General features: G+C 35.3%; 1 protein-coding gene and 1 long non-coding RNA gene across 2 annotated transcripts in view; both read right to left on the minus strand.

Annotated features, from left to right (window-relative positions):
* hoe1 (OCA2 melanosomal transmembrane protein hoepel1) overlaps nucleotides 1–14,802 on the minus strand; it is a 337,228-nt gene that overhangs the window by 274,927 nt on the left and 47,499 nt on the right. The gene's annotated exons all lie outside the window — the stretch shown is intronic.
* On the minus strand, nucleotides 5,150–5,601 carry LOC142225644 (uncharacterized). The gene is made up of 2 exons (XR_012719352.1): nucleotides 5,408–5,601; nucleotides 5,150–5,345 (listed from the first exon to the last, which is right to left on the minus strand). It is a non-coding gene; the product is annotated as an uncharacterized LOC142225644 (long non-coding RNA).

The raw sequence follows: 14,802 nt of genomic DNA on the forward strand, positions 1-14,802 counted from the left end.
ATTAAAGAAATAAAGTTTTGAATGTGGTATTATTTTTTTAACATCAAAAAAAAAATGCAATAAAAAAATCGTAGTGATAGGATCAAAACAAATCTGCTATTTATTAATGGAATGGATTTACATTTACGAAAATTGGACAACAATAGGTTTGTATGGGAAGTTTTCCAATAAAAGTTATTCAGTATAAACTTGCAAGACAGAATGGGTTTTATTCTCTTGGGTAATATTAGGAGAAGTGTACACGTTCACGAATTTATCATTAATTCAGTTAAAACGAAATATATTGATATTTCTAATGCAGTTCTATGAGACATTGGACTTGTTGATGATTAACCAGCTGATAATTGCAAGTTTACCGGGAAAAAAGTTTTTACTAGGAAATATAAATGAAGGAATTCCAGTAAAAATTTGTGATAGTAATCAAAATGTATCGAGTACGCACACAGAGCTAATATGACATAGATTTTCCTACAGTCTCACAGAAATGGAAGTAAAATGAATACAATTAAAATAATATGCATTTTAGGTGAAATAAAGCCTTTAAGTTTGTTAAATTTCAATCACAAATGTGACTCTTGATACAAAAAAATTTAGCTTTTTTTCTAGCTATTTTTTAACATTTTTTAGCTTTTTTTGGCTAGTTTTTTTGGAAAAATCTAGCGGTTTTTTGTGAAACAATTCTGGCAACGCTGGAATAGACAGATGTATACTAGATACAGTTCATTTAATTGTTTAAAAGCTTACGAAAGCATATTGATATATTACATTTAGAAATAAAGTTATTCGTGATGGAATTCAAGCGTGCTAGTGTGATTGCTTTATATGTGGTTGACTTTCGTTAGAGCCCTCCTGCATTTAAATGTGAATAAATTGGCAGTGTTGCTTAGCACCCAAACAATGGGCGAAAAACGGCAACAATATCTGAAATGATCCAAAGACTGGGAAGTGCCAAGTGCTTCGCTTGCATGAAAGTGGCCAGTTACGAAAAGAAGCCATTCCAAATTGAGCTAGTTGTTTACCTGCAAAAATGTACACCTTCGGTCGGTCACTAGAACTCAAGCGTCACCGATGGTAACAGTGTGGACCACCGTAACATTCGATGGTCTCTCCCCATTCGTATTCATCGACAAAACAAATGACGAATATTATGCACACAAAGAAAATTTCACTAAAAGTCAGCCAACGAAAAATCTTAATTGATACAACGAAACATTCTCATTAATATTATGAAAATATTCGTTAATAGTACGAAACGTTACGTTGATTTGAAGAAAATTCGATATATTAACGAAAAAATTCGCTGGATTAACGAATTCGTTTCATTGGCTGACTTTTAACGACACATTTCGTTAGTATAACGAAACTTTTTCTATTAGTATGGGGAAAACGTCTTAAAGTATTGAAGCTATGAACATTTTGGCCGCATACCATGTACATTCCAACAGGCTTCGTTTATTTAAAAAATCAAATTAAATTTCTTTTTCAAGTTCAATTAGTATAAAATTCAGGAAAAATATTCAGTTAGGCTTTCGCTTTTCCAAATCCGAATTGCCGGGCCTCACGCTTGACACCTGCCATCAGATTTTGTACAGCCACCTTGTCCACCTTCTTCGCCGCAGAAAGCCAGTTTGCCTTGAACTGCTGCTCGTCCTTAGCAGTTTTTTGGTCTTCTTTAGGTTCCGCTTGACAATAGCCCAGTATTTCTCAATTGGGCAGAGCTCTGGCGTGTTGGAAGGTTCTTGTCCTGGGAACCACCTGCACATTGTTGGCGGCGTACCACTCCATGGCCTTTTTACCGTAATGGCAAGATGCCAAATCCGGCCAAAACAGTACGGAACAACCGTGTTTCTTCAGGAAAGGCAGCAGACGTTTATTCAAACACTCTTTCACGTAAATTTCTTGGTTGACAGTCCCGGAAGCTATGAAAATGCTGCTTTTCAAGCCACAGGTACAGATGGCTTGCCATACCAGATATTTCTTTGCGAACTTTGACAGTTTTATGTGCTTGAAAATATCTGCTACCTTTCCCCTTCCTTTTGCCGTATAAAACTCCTGTCCCGGAAGCTGCTTGTAGTCGGCTTTGACGTAGGTTTCGTCGTCCATTATCACGCAGTCAAACTTCGTCAGCATCGTCGTGTACAGCCTCTGGGATCGCGCTTTGGCCGTCGTATTTTGTTTATCATCGCGATTTGGAGTCACTACCTTCTTGTAAGTCGATAGTCCGGCTCGTTTTTTCGCTCGATGCACGGTTGTAGACGATACACCCAGCTTATTTGCGGCATCTCGGAGAGAGAGGTTAGGGTTTCGCTTGAAACTACCGGCAACTCTCTTTGTCGTCTCAGCGGCTTCCGGTTTTCGATTTCCCCCCGATCCAAACTTCCTGGCTGTCGACAAACGTTCCCCAAACACTTTAATTACATTTGTAACGGTTGATTTGGCAACTTTTAGCGATTTTGCCAGCTTTGCGTGCGAGTAGCTCGGATTTTCGCGATGCGCGAGCAAAATTTTGATACGCTGCTCTTATTGCTTGGACGGCATTTTGACAACTGAAGAGTGAATTCCAAAATCAAAATAGGAGCAACATTCTACACACATACACCTTCAAAATGAGGGGTGTTCAGGTTTTTTAAACGCAAAATTGAAAGAAATACGTCAAGTTTATATTGACCAAATTTTGACCGTAACACCCTTTAGCTCAGCAAAAAAGAGATTCCAAAAAAGCTGTTTCGTTCTACAATTTGTGATCCAGAAGTAGAGCAAGCTTGGATCATCCCCAATGAATTTTACATGACCTTGTCATAGGATGGAATTTTTTGAGTCTTTGCATTGCTTTAAAAGTTATGCCTTGGAAGTTCATTTAGATGAAGAAATTTAAAAAAAAAAAGCTAAAACAAAAACAAATTTTTTTTCCAATTTATCTTTTTATTTCTATCAGTATTATTTGTTACACTTTTATTTTCTTATTATCTACCTTTTACTAATTGAAAAACTTCTTAGGTTGAACCATGGTCTGTTGGCACCATAACAGAACGCCTTAGCACACTCAACCACAAACGCTGTTTGTGATATGAACCTAATATGGCACCAAGGCATGACATTCTAACTACTTTTTTAGATGTTATTTTCTATTATGAATAAAAAAATAAAGAAAGCTGGTTCAAATCTGACCAGCGACAATTTTTTGATTAAATAGTTTTCTAAAAAATTATTTTTATGTTATACATATATTTTGTTATTTTTTCGGCATATATTTTTGTATAACTATATTTTTTTTTCATTAAAAATCAACAAAAAATTAAAACTTATCGTAATTTACAAAACCTTCGCAAAAAAAGTCAAACGGCAGGTTCAAATCCCACACTCAAAAAAAAAGTTTACTTGGATCCAAAGATTTTGACCTTCCCCTAAGGATTTTGGTATTAATTTCGAGCCAAAGATGTGGCTTCTTTAAAATAAATAAATTTTTTTAGCGACCTATCTGGCTTTAAATTTAAAACCAATAGAATTAAAATTAGAATACAGTTCTCATTTATCAAAATTTCATTCTTTTTTCGTGGTTTATTAATAGAGGTACTCTCGTATAAACAAATGCCACTTTAAAAATCCAAATTATAACGGATACTTCAAAGTAAAAACTATTTTCTTAATTCCACAAAAAAACTTTAAACCAAACAAAGCATTTTTATCCTAAACATAAAGCTTCAATATTTCAGTTAATTTAAGGACAATTTCTTTAAATCAAAAATGTCTTTCTTTACTTTAAGGAAAACTAGCCTTAGTTCAAATACATGCGACTTTAACGGAGGACGCAAATTTACAAAATTTGTATCCTAAATTTGATGAAAATAATTTTTGAAGCAAAGGTTATAAACTTTATTTTAATTAAAATTTCATTATTTTAAAGAAATTTGTCTTTAATATTTTGTAAATTTCGCATCCTAAAATTTAGTTTGCGTAATCTTTAATATCACGTAAATATTTTTTTTAATATCACGTAAATATTTTTGTCAAATTTAATTGTCTAAAATTTAAATTTTCACTTAACACGGCCTAATTCCGTACTTTCTAAGAATTGTCCAAAAGGACGGCATCGGAAGTGGAAAACAATTGACGTGGGATTCCGGGATGCGCTTTAAAAAAATGTTTGTGGACCAACTTCCATTTTTTTCTGGGAAGGAATGACTCTCTTTATTTCTATTGCTCTACCCAAGTCTCCCGTTCTCAATCCTTTGAAATTTTGCTCTTTGGACATTTTGGAGAGTATGTTTGGCACTAAAAAATACCAAAGTATCGAACATCTCAATAAAACGCTTCGCCGCGGATGATCCGAACTACCGCAGATATTTTCGTGCAGCGTGTGATGGCATTGCAGGCTGTTTAAAGGCCATAACTTGTGCCAAATGTAGCCAATTCGAACCAATCTAAACTGATTCTAAAATTTGATATCATTTCAGTTTTGTTTTGCTTTTTAACAAAATTGAAAGAAAATAAATGGCACTTTACATATCAGCCACCATGTAATGGTACCCAGTTCTTCATTTCTACTAATTTTTTGAGGTTTCCATAAAAGCGCTTGTTTTCGCAACAAATTGAAGTTTTCAGAATTATTCCGGGTATCAAAGGGCCTAAGGACAAATTTCTTCAAAACATCTTTACATGGAGGTAAAATGTCAATAATGAAAACAAAAGGTTTGTGTCTTTAAGGTTGTTCCAAGCTTTATAAAATTAAATCAGAAATACTAAAAAACCATAACATCTGGAGAACTCGTGCAATGTAGTACACCCAGAAAAAAGTGACCCCTTCTTTAAGTTAAAATGAACTCATTGTGAAGAAAGTTGAACTTCGTATAGCGCCAAAGAAATTTTTATTTGTTTGAACGATGTGATTTTCGTTGAAATTAGGAATAATGCATTCCATATATTAGTTAACATTTTCCTATATTTATATACCACTATACTACAGAATGAAAAAATTTAAGTAATTTGAATTCATATATGGAATGATTTTATTGAAATTTTTTCATTCATTTCGACAAATCTTACACATTTGTGGTAAAACTTTTACTTCATAATTAGAACTGCTTACCTTCGTTTTTAAATACAATTTTATTTATTTCTATAAGCAATTTTATCTTCAATAAAAGACATGTTTTATTAATATATTGAATATATTTATTAAGAATCAACAGCATCGAATCTCTTTGAAATATTAGTTTATTATTCCACTATTTCCAATTTCCGTGTGATATTATCAACTGTAAAACGCACTTTTTCTTCTTCTTGTACTTTTCACTTTTAATAAGTTGCTGCCTAACGATTTTGTCCTCCTTTTACAATTGCAATACCTACAAATATAAAAAATCATAAAACATTTTTGTTGCAAAAGGTTAGCGTCACTGAATATTACCTGATAATTGAAGATTCCAAAATGAAGACAAATGAAAGGGTTGTTATTCTGCTGGTGTTTTCTTTCTTTATACACTATCACGAACATTAATAGATTTATTTAAAAAAAAACGAAAATTTTTCTCACTAATTTAAAATAACAAATATTTTATATATTTTATTTGTTATTTATTATATTATTTTACCATATTATTTTTTAACAATCTCTCCGTATACCAAAACAACGCGATTCCAACTAAAAAAACAACCGACGCGCAAATATATCGATTACACCCACGCGCAAACACATCGATTACGATGACAGGTATCGATTACAGGTAGACAATAGAAATTTAGGAAAATTTCCTATATTCTAACAAGTGTGTTTCCTTAAGTTTTGAAAGGATTGCATACTTCTTAGTACGAATGAACTAAAATATTTTTCTATGCCAAGTGTTGTTCGTATGTATGAAAAACTTTCTATTATAAAGGAAGTCGCAATTATCATTTTATAAGAAATTTTACTAATTTTGAGGAAACTTGGTTTTAGTTCGGTTTTTGTTTATTTTTACGAATGCTTTGTTATCGGTGAATAAAATTTTCTTTTTCAGTAGTAAATTCTTATACCCAGCGAAGAAAATAGTATGAGTAAAATTTCATGCCTTATTCTAGTTAATGAACTATTCCTAACTGCTTACAGTTTAGGATTTTTTTACAGAAACGAGTAAATTTTATTATTTTTCACAAAAATTTACCTTAATGGAAATAAAATGGATAAACTATATTGATGAAAATTTTTTCCTTTAGTTTCGAAGGCACTTTTTTCTGGGTGTAGATACTCCGCTCCATGACACCCTATTAAACGCATTGCTTCGTATCCGATTTTGCTTTACATCCGGATCCAAAAGGAACATTTTCATAGCTTTTGTTGCTGGTTGGTGGGTCCATAGAATTAAAGCATCTAGTGCCGGATATATTTGTGTATCTATATTACACTCAGATTCACACTCAAACTTCCTCATGTTGGCAACCGAAAAAGTATTGAAAATTTTATAATCGAATAGAATTTTAAATGCCCCAACAATTAGTGGTAATTAACTCTAAGAATATTGAACAACCATACGTCTTTCCGTCATATGAGATGGAAATTTTTTGGAATATTTAATCTTCAAATATGAATTAATTAACTAAGACAAATCAAACAGTTGTAATGTTCACACGTCTGACATGACCAATTAAATTATTAAACATTCCAAAAACGACAATACAACCAACGACAACACAGCTATTCTTCGAATTCTGAGAATAATCACCGTAACACTCTTGTTGGCGACCACATTTTAAATTGGTCGCCTTCTTTCAAAATAAAAACTATATTTGCAACGAATGAAAATCTCCAATCTGAGAAATGAATGAATGAAAAGACCCAACTTGCTACGAGATTAAGAGCAACAAATTGATTTGAATTACAATATTAAATTAAGATTCGAGAACATTTTGCACTGGATTATTGACTGGGTGCGTGTGCCTGTATGTAGGATATGTGTCCGTCTGGCTGTAGCCATTTGGTCAATCATTTGTGCGTTCTATTCAATTAGTTTGTAAGTGCCGGATAATGGAATCGCACATTCCCGCGCATTCTATATGCTTTCCTATATCAATGGTCCATTCGACCTATGTGTGTTTTTTTGCTGTTTATGCAAACCTACACAGGTGAAAAAAAATGTTTTTCATATGTTTGGGTGTAAAAATTATATGTTTGGAACTCAAATTTTTTAACACAATATTTTTAAGTGCAAGCATACAATGTTCCTAAACTAACATAACATGTTTGGGATATAAAAATAATATGCTTGAATGCAAACATATATTAATTTAGAAATAGCATATAAACATATATGTGTGTTTAGAAAGAGAGACCTAGAGAGTATGCTGCAAGTAAAAGAATGGACGTAACCAATTGGCGCCTTAAAAACATATCCACATAAAAATAATAAATATATCCACATAAAAATAATATGCTTGAATGCAAACATATATTAATTTAGAAATAGCATATAAACATATATATGTTTAGAAAGAGAGACCTAGAGAGTATGCTGCAAGTAAAAGAATGGACGTAACCAATTGGCGCCTTAAAAATATATCCGCACAAAGAAAATTGCATTAAAATTTTGTACTAGCCGTGTATGCCTAAGGTGAAACATAATATGTTCGAACAATACAAACAATATTTTGTTTGGAACAATCCTAAAAATATATATGCTTGAAGCAAAATGAGTTTGGGGTATATGTTACAGAAGCGATTTTTTTTTTTGAGGGTGTAGAAATAAAGCAACGTGCGTTTGCCTTTATCATCATATGGTGATTTTTTGCGTCCGTCCCTCTGTCCATTTGCTCTTTTTTTTGTAGTGCAAAAGATACGATCTACACAGAGATAAGAGCTCATGGAGAACATCAAATATTCGCATTTGTATTTCAATGAAGAATGCCAAATGCTACATGCCGATTATGAGCAATGACAATAGCTCGAATTTGATTAAGACTAGCAATTGGCAAAAAACGAATCCATAAAAGAATTGCACTCGATGTTTTATGGAGATGAGATGTGTGCTACTTCTTTAGGTCCCTCAAGAACAATTCAAGGTATAAAAAACATAGGCTTGCATAGGAGCTATGTATATGGATGTGTATGAAAAACTTTAGATTCGAAAACTAATATCGCATCGAAAGAAAGGGAGAAAACTTATATGTCACAAAAGTATATACTTTTAATTTCTTTGATAATTTGACCAAGCACCTTACCACAATAAGTCCTCTTTAGCATACAAAACATCTAGCTTTTAACCCTTTAACGACGAAGAATTAACCGTTCCATAAAAGTTTTTCTTGCGAATTCATATTCACCTATTTTTTTATATACTGGAATTTTTTTACGCGTCGCCTAAAAAGTAGTGAAAATGTTCTTTTTGTATCCGGAAGTGGTATAATATTGGCGCAAAAGCGATGAATTTAACATGGGCTTGGCATAGGACAGATGTCCACAATTTCAACAGCCTTTGCACTGAACTTGCATCACTTCTTAATGTGTGATCTGTTTTGGGTGTGAATTAGAAAATGTTGTAATATTTTGCCAAATAAATAAATTTTATAATTTTTGATGCACTCTAACTCTCGTTTGAAACGTTTGACCTAAAATATGTTAAAAAATGCATTATTATTCTATAATAGATTTAGCATTCTTTTCGACACAACTTAAATCATTTCTAGCATTTTATTAATTCTTACTCTGTTTTTATCCTGTTTGAAACAAAAAATTAAAATTACCCATTAAAAATATTAAAACAGCTAGTTATAAAAATTTGAATTAAAACAACTTCATGTGTAGTTAAAATATAGAACTCCCAAAGGGATCACATTTTTGGATATACTATTAAAATTGTGCCTTTACACACAAAAAAAAAATTTTTTTTCTGATTCAATTATTAAATTAAATTATCCAATTAATTTTTTAATTGAAATGTCTTCTATCACGAAACTTATACTTGATTAAAAATTTTATTGATTTCATTAGCAAATTTCAATAAAGTTTTTAATTGATTCAATTAAAAATTTAAATGATGTTGATTGTAAAACTCAATTTAATTAAAACGGTAACTATTTTCAAGTACTTTCTGAATTAACTTAGTATTTTTACTTTGATTAACAATTGATTGTTATAAATAAATTTTTAATTAAAAAATCAAAAAAAATGTCCATCACTTTTTTAACTGACTTAGTCTTCCGAGTTTGATCAAAAAGTTAATTGAATCAATTAATTTTTTATACCCTCCATCATAGGATGGGGGTATATTAACTTTGTCATTCCGTTTGTAACACATTGAAATATTGCTCTAAGACCCCATAAAGTATATATATTCTGAGTCGTGGTGAAATTCTGAGTCGATCTAAGCATGTCCGTCCGTCCGTCCGTCTGTTGAAATCACGCTAACTTCCGAACGAAACAAGCTATCGACTTGAAACTTGGCACATGTAGTTGTTATCGGTCCACTGTTACGTATAGCCCCCATATAAAGGGACCCTCAGATTTGGCTTGTGGAGCCTCTAACAGAAGCATATTGAAATTTGGTACATGTTGTCGGTATATGGTCTCCAACAACCATGCAAAAATTGGTCCACATCGGTCCATAATTATATATAGCCTCCATATAAACCGATCCCCAGATTTGGCTTGCGGAGCCTAAAAGAGAAACAAATTTCATCCGATCCGGCTGAAATTTGGTACATGGTGTTGGTATATGGTCTCTAATAACCGTGAAAAAACTGGTCCACATCGGTCCATATTATATATAGCCCCCATATAAACCGATCCCCAGATTTGGTTTGCGGAGCCTCAAAGAGAAGCAAATTTCATCCGATCAGGCTGAAATTTGGTACATGATGTTGGTATATGGTCTCTAACAACCATGCAAAAATTGGTCCACATCGGTTCATAATTATATATAGCCCCCATATAAACCGATCCCCAGATTTGGCTTGCGAAGTCTCCAAGAGAAGCAGATTTCATCCAATCCGGTTGTAATTTGGAACGTGGTGTTAGTATATGATCCTTAACAACCGTGCCAGAATTGGTCCATAACGGTCCATAATTATATATAGGCCCCATATAAAACGTTCTCCAGATTTGACCTCCGGAGCCTCTTGGAGGAGCAAAATTCATCCGATCCGGTTCAAATTAGGAACGTGGTGTTAGTATATGGTCGCTAAGGACCATACCAAAATTGGTCCAATCACACAAAAATTGGTCCATATCGGTTCATAATCATGGTTGCCACTAGAGCCAAAAATAATCTACCAAAATTTTATTTCTATAGAAAATTTTGTCAAAATTTTATTTCTATAGAAAATTTTGTCAAAATTTTATTTCTAGAGAAAATTTTGTTAAAATTTTATTCCGTTCATAATAAAATTTTCATCATTGCCAAAATTTTATTTCTATAGAAAATTTTGTCAAAATTTTATTTCTATAGAAAATTTTGTTCAAATTTTATTCGGTTCGTAATCATGGTTGCCACTCGAGCCAAAAATAATCTACCAAGATTTTATTTCTATAGAAAATTTTGTCAAAAGTTTATTTCTATGGAAAATTTTGTTAAAATTTTATTTCTGTAGAAATTTTTGTCAAAATTTTCTTTCTATAGAAAGTTTTCTCAAAATTTTTATTTCTATAGAAAATTTTGTGAAAATTTTATTTCTATAGAAAATTTTGTTAAAATTTTATTTCTGTAGAAAATTTTGTCAAAATTTTATGTCTACTTTGTCAAACTGAATTATATACGTATTGGATCGATCTTTTTTGATTTAATATATACCTCGTATGGACTTACATAAAATTTAGAAGATGGTGTTAGGAGGTTTTAAGATACCTTGCCATCGGCAAGAGTTACCGCAACTTAAATAATTCGATTGTGGAATGCAGAAGAAGTTACTACGCAATCCATGATGGAGGGTACATAAGCTTCGGCCTGGCCGAACTTACGGCCGTATATACTTGTTAATTGATAATTTTAAAATCATTGACTTAATTAGGTTAGGTTATGTGGCAGCCCGATGTATTAGGCTCACTTAGACTATTCAGTCCATTGTGATACCACAGTGGTGAACTTCTCTCTTATCACTGAGTGCTGCCCGATTCCATGCTAAGCTCAATGACAAGGGACCTCCTTTTTATAGCCGAGTCCGAACGGCGTTCCACATTGCAGTGAAACCACTTAGAGAAGCTTTGAAACCCTCAGAAATGTCACCAGCATTACTGAGATGGGATAATCCACCGCTGAAAAACTTTTTGGTGTTTGGTCGTAGCAGGAATCGAACCCACGACGTGGTGTATGCAAGGCGGGCATGCTAACCATTGCACCACGGTGGCTCCGTGGTGCAATCAAGAAAATTAATTAGACACATATATATTTTTTTTTACTAAACAAAATTAATTAAATCATAATAATTAACATACCATTGTTCTTCAACCGTCGAACTGAACGGACGTGTTTTTTAATAGCGGAGTATTTCATCGTAATAAGTACTTATTACGAATTTCACGTGTGGTGGAAATAATAAACCACCATGCAGCGAAATTCAAAGTCATCCACTGGGTTGCTAACTTCAGGGCCCAGTGGACGGGTAACGACTGAAGTTATAAATTTGGGCATCGACCAAGAGTCAGGCCCAATTAGTCGACCTGTAGACGGGTCGACTGGCGGTGACACTTTGGCAAGTCGAACCTTTTCTAAGGTGACGACATCAAAAGGAGGCAATCCCTCTCGAAAGAGATTCAAGGAACGAAGAAATGCTTTGTTTATCCTAAAGAAATTAGGATCAGTCGACCCAAGCACGTTGTCGGCTAAGCAAAGCGATTCCTTAAAATGGGCTCAAGGAATTCTTGAAGCTGGAAAAAGGGAACGATCACCGGATGAGCTGCCATCCTCTAAACGGGATCAAAGATCGTTTGCCTCAGTTGCAAAAGACAGCCTTGTGATGGCTATTATTAATAAAGGAGCATTGGACGGTATGATTCCAAGGCAAAAATGGGGGGAAATTGAGAACGCGATGTCTGGTGTCTACTCAGAGGTGCGAAAAGAAAAAAAGTTTCCCGGACCAAGTCCTCGACGGCAAGATGCTGGATGGTATCAAGGACGATATAAGTTAATAGCTTTTGCAGACCAGAGGTCTATGGATTGCTTTAAAGCTGCATTGATGCTAATTGGTGAAGTTTGGGAAGGAGCCGCTTTGGAGTTAGTCGATAAAAAAGACATACCGGCTAAACCTAGAGCACACGCATGGATACCGGCAAACCCTCCTGATCCTGAGTCAATACTAGAGAGACTAAAAGAATGTAACCCAGATCTTCCAACCGCCGATTGGAAGGTTGGTCGTTTGGATGAGGTGGATGGACCAAGACGGCATGCGGTGTTTATATTAAACATAGAGTCGCTGCCACATCTAGCCCAGACCCAAGGACGCGTAAGTTATGGCTTTCATGATATCCATATGAAGGTATACAAAAGCGATCAGCCAAAGGATTCCGAAACGGACAAGCCTCCGGTAGAGTCAGCAGTGGAAAAATCTCCTAGCGAAGCCGAAGGAGACATAAAACCTGCAGACTATGGCGAAAATCATATGAGGGAAGTTTCTACAGGCTCAAGCCTCACCAAAACTGAACCGCGGATTGTTGCGAGAGTCACCGAGATCTGTGAAGAGGAAGCCCTTGATGACTCAATTGAAGCGGCTGATGTGACGGTGGTTGAAAATTTGGATGGTTCTACGGTTCCTCCAGATAAATCTTCACCATTGTAAGGCCGCTTGTGCTGCCTTAAAAGTTCTCCTGATGAAAGGAGACATAGATATAGTTCTTATTCAAGAACCATACATATATAAGAACAAGATCTGTGAATTAAGCACTCCGGGTTTCAAACTTTTGCATAATACCGGTACCGATATAAATCGAGCATGTATAATTGCTAAAAACGAACTAAACTTGTTTCTGCTTCCTTCATTGAGCAATGCAGACACTGTCGTAGCCAGTCTAGAGATATCCACATGCAAATATTGGGTATCTTCGGTCTACATGGGACATGATAGGGAGATGCCACCCTGTGCCGTTAAGACCTTAGTTGAGGAGTCACTAAAAACAAAGACAAAACTCATTATGGGATGCGATGCAAATGCACATCATAGTATTTGGGGAAGTAGTGATACTAATGCAAGGGGAGAGTCGCTAATAGAGTTTATTTTGCGTACTAACCTGGTAGTTTGCAATAAGGGAGATGCACCAACCTTCGTCACCAGGAATAGACAAGAGGTTTTGGACGTAACGTTGACCTCTCCGGAACTGAATGATAAGATATCTGAGTGGCAAGTTTTGAGGGAACATAGCTTCTCAGATCATCGCTACATCAGTTTCAGATTGGCTGTTCGTACTTCAAAGACCATATTTCCGCCAAATGTTAGGAAAGCTGATTGGAATAGGTATAGGGAATCGTTCAATTTGATGATACCGGAAATGCCGGAGACAAATATGAGCACTGTGCAAGATATCGAACACGCAGTGGAGCGGATTACGAAGGCCTTCAACATTTCACTGAAAGCTGCTTGCCCTAGAGGAAAGCCAAGGGGAAAAAATCGGCCGCCATGGTGGACTACGGAGTTAAGTAATATGAGGAAATCCTGCAGGAAGCTCTTTAACAAAACAAAGTCCACAAGAGCTCCGGAGGATTGGGACACTTACAAGATGAATCTGAGAGAATATAAACGAGAACTGAGAAGGTCTCAACAAAACTCTTGGGATGATTACTGTAGCAGTATTGAGAATACGTCAGAGGCTTCCAGACTACGGAAGGTACTAGCATCCACTAACACCGCTCCAGGTTTCATTAAAACATCGGAGGGAAATTGGACAACGTCCAGTGAGGAGACGTTGGAGGTACTTTTGGACACACACTTCCCTGGAAATCAGACGGTTGAACCATGTTCCGGCGGTGTAACAGAGGCTCAGCGATCATTTCCTATCGAGGAAATTGTGTCGGAATCTAGAATAAAATGGGCTTTAAATAGCTTTGGACCATTCAAATCCCCCGGACCTGATGGAATTACTCCGGCGGAGTTACAGGCAGTGGCTGAAAGAGTTATCCCCTGGTTGACGGTGATATATAAACGATGTGTAAACTTAGCATATATTCCAGAAAAGTGGAGGGAAACAAAAGTCGTCTTCATACCTAAAGCAGGAAAAGCCTCTCACTCGAGTGCGAAGGATTTCCGACCAATCAGCTTATCCTCATTCCTACTTAAGACCCTGGAGAGGATGATAGACATGTATCTTAGAACTAGCGTGGATTCAAGTTTGCTCTCGAAACGACAGCATGCATACTCGAAGGGCAGGTCTACTGAGACCGCATTGCATGAACTAGTCAGCTTTATTGAAAGCTCACTATCTGTCAAAGAATACACAATCGTGGCGTTTCTAGACATCGAAGGGGCGTTCAATAATGTCCATCCGAGCTCGATATTAAATGGACTGACAACTCTGAATGTTGATCCAGGTATACTTAGGCTGTTAGACGAACTTCTAATAAAGAGACGTATTTCAGCCACACTAGGGCAAGCAAACATACAAAGGTATGTGAACAGAGGCACTCCCCAAGGAGGAGTTCTATCACCTCTTCTTTGGAATGTTGCTATAAACAACCTTCTGGTTTCCCTAGAAAAAGAAAGGATAAAAGTGGTGGCATACGCAGATGATGTGGCGCTAGCAGTCAAGGGAAAATTCCCATCCACAATCAGAGATATTATACAGAGAGCTCTCCGGATGACTGAGAAATGGGCGAAAGATAATGGTCTTGGTGTAAATCCAGCAAAGACAGA

This window comes from Haematobia irritans, chromosome 2, assembly GCF_050003625.1.
Source record: "Haematobia irritans isolate KBUSLIRL chromosome 2, ASM5000362v1, whole genome shotgun sequence".
Classification (NCBI taxonomy): Eukaryota; Metazoa; Arthropoda; class Insecta; order Diptera; family Muscidae; genus Haematobia; species Haematobia irritans.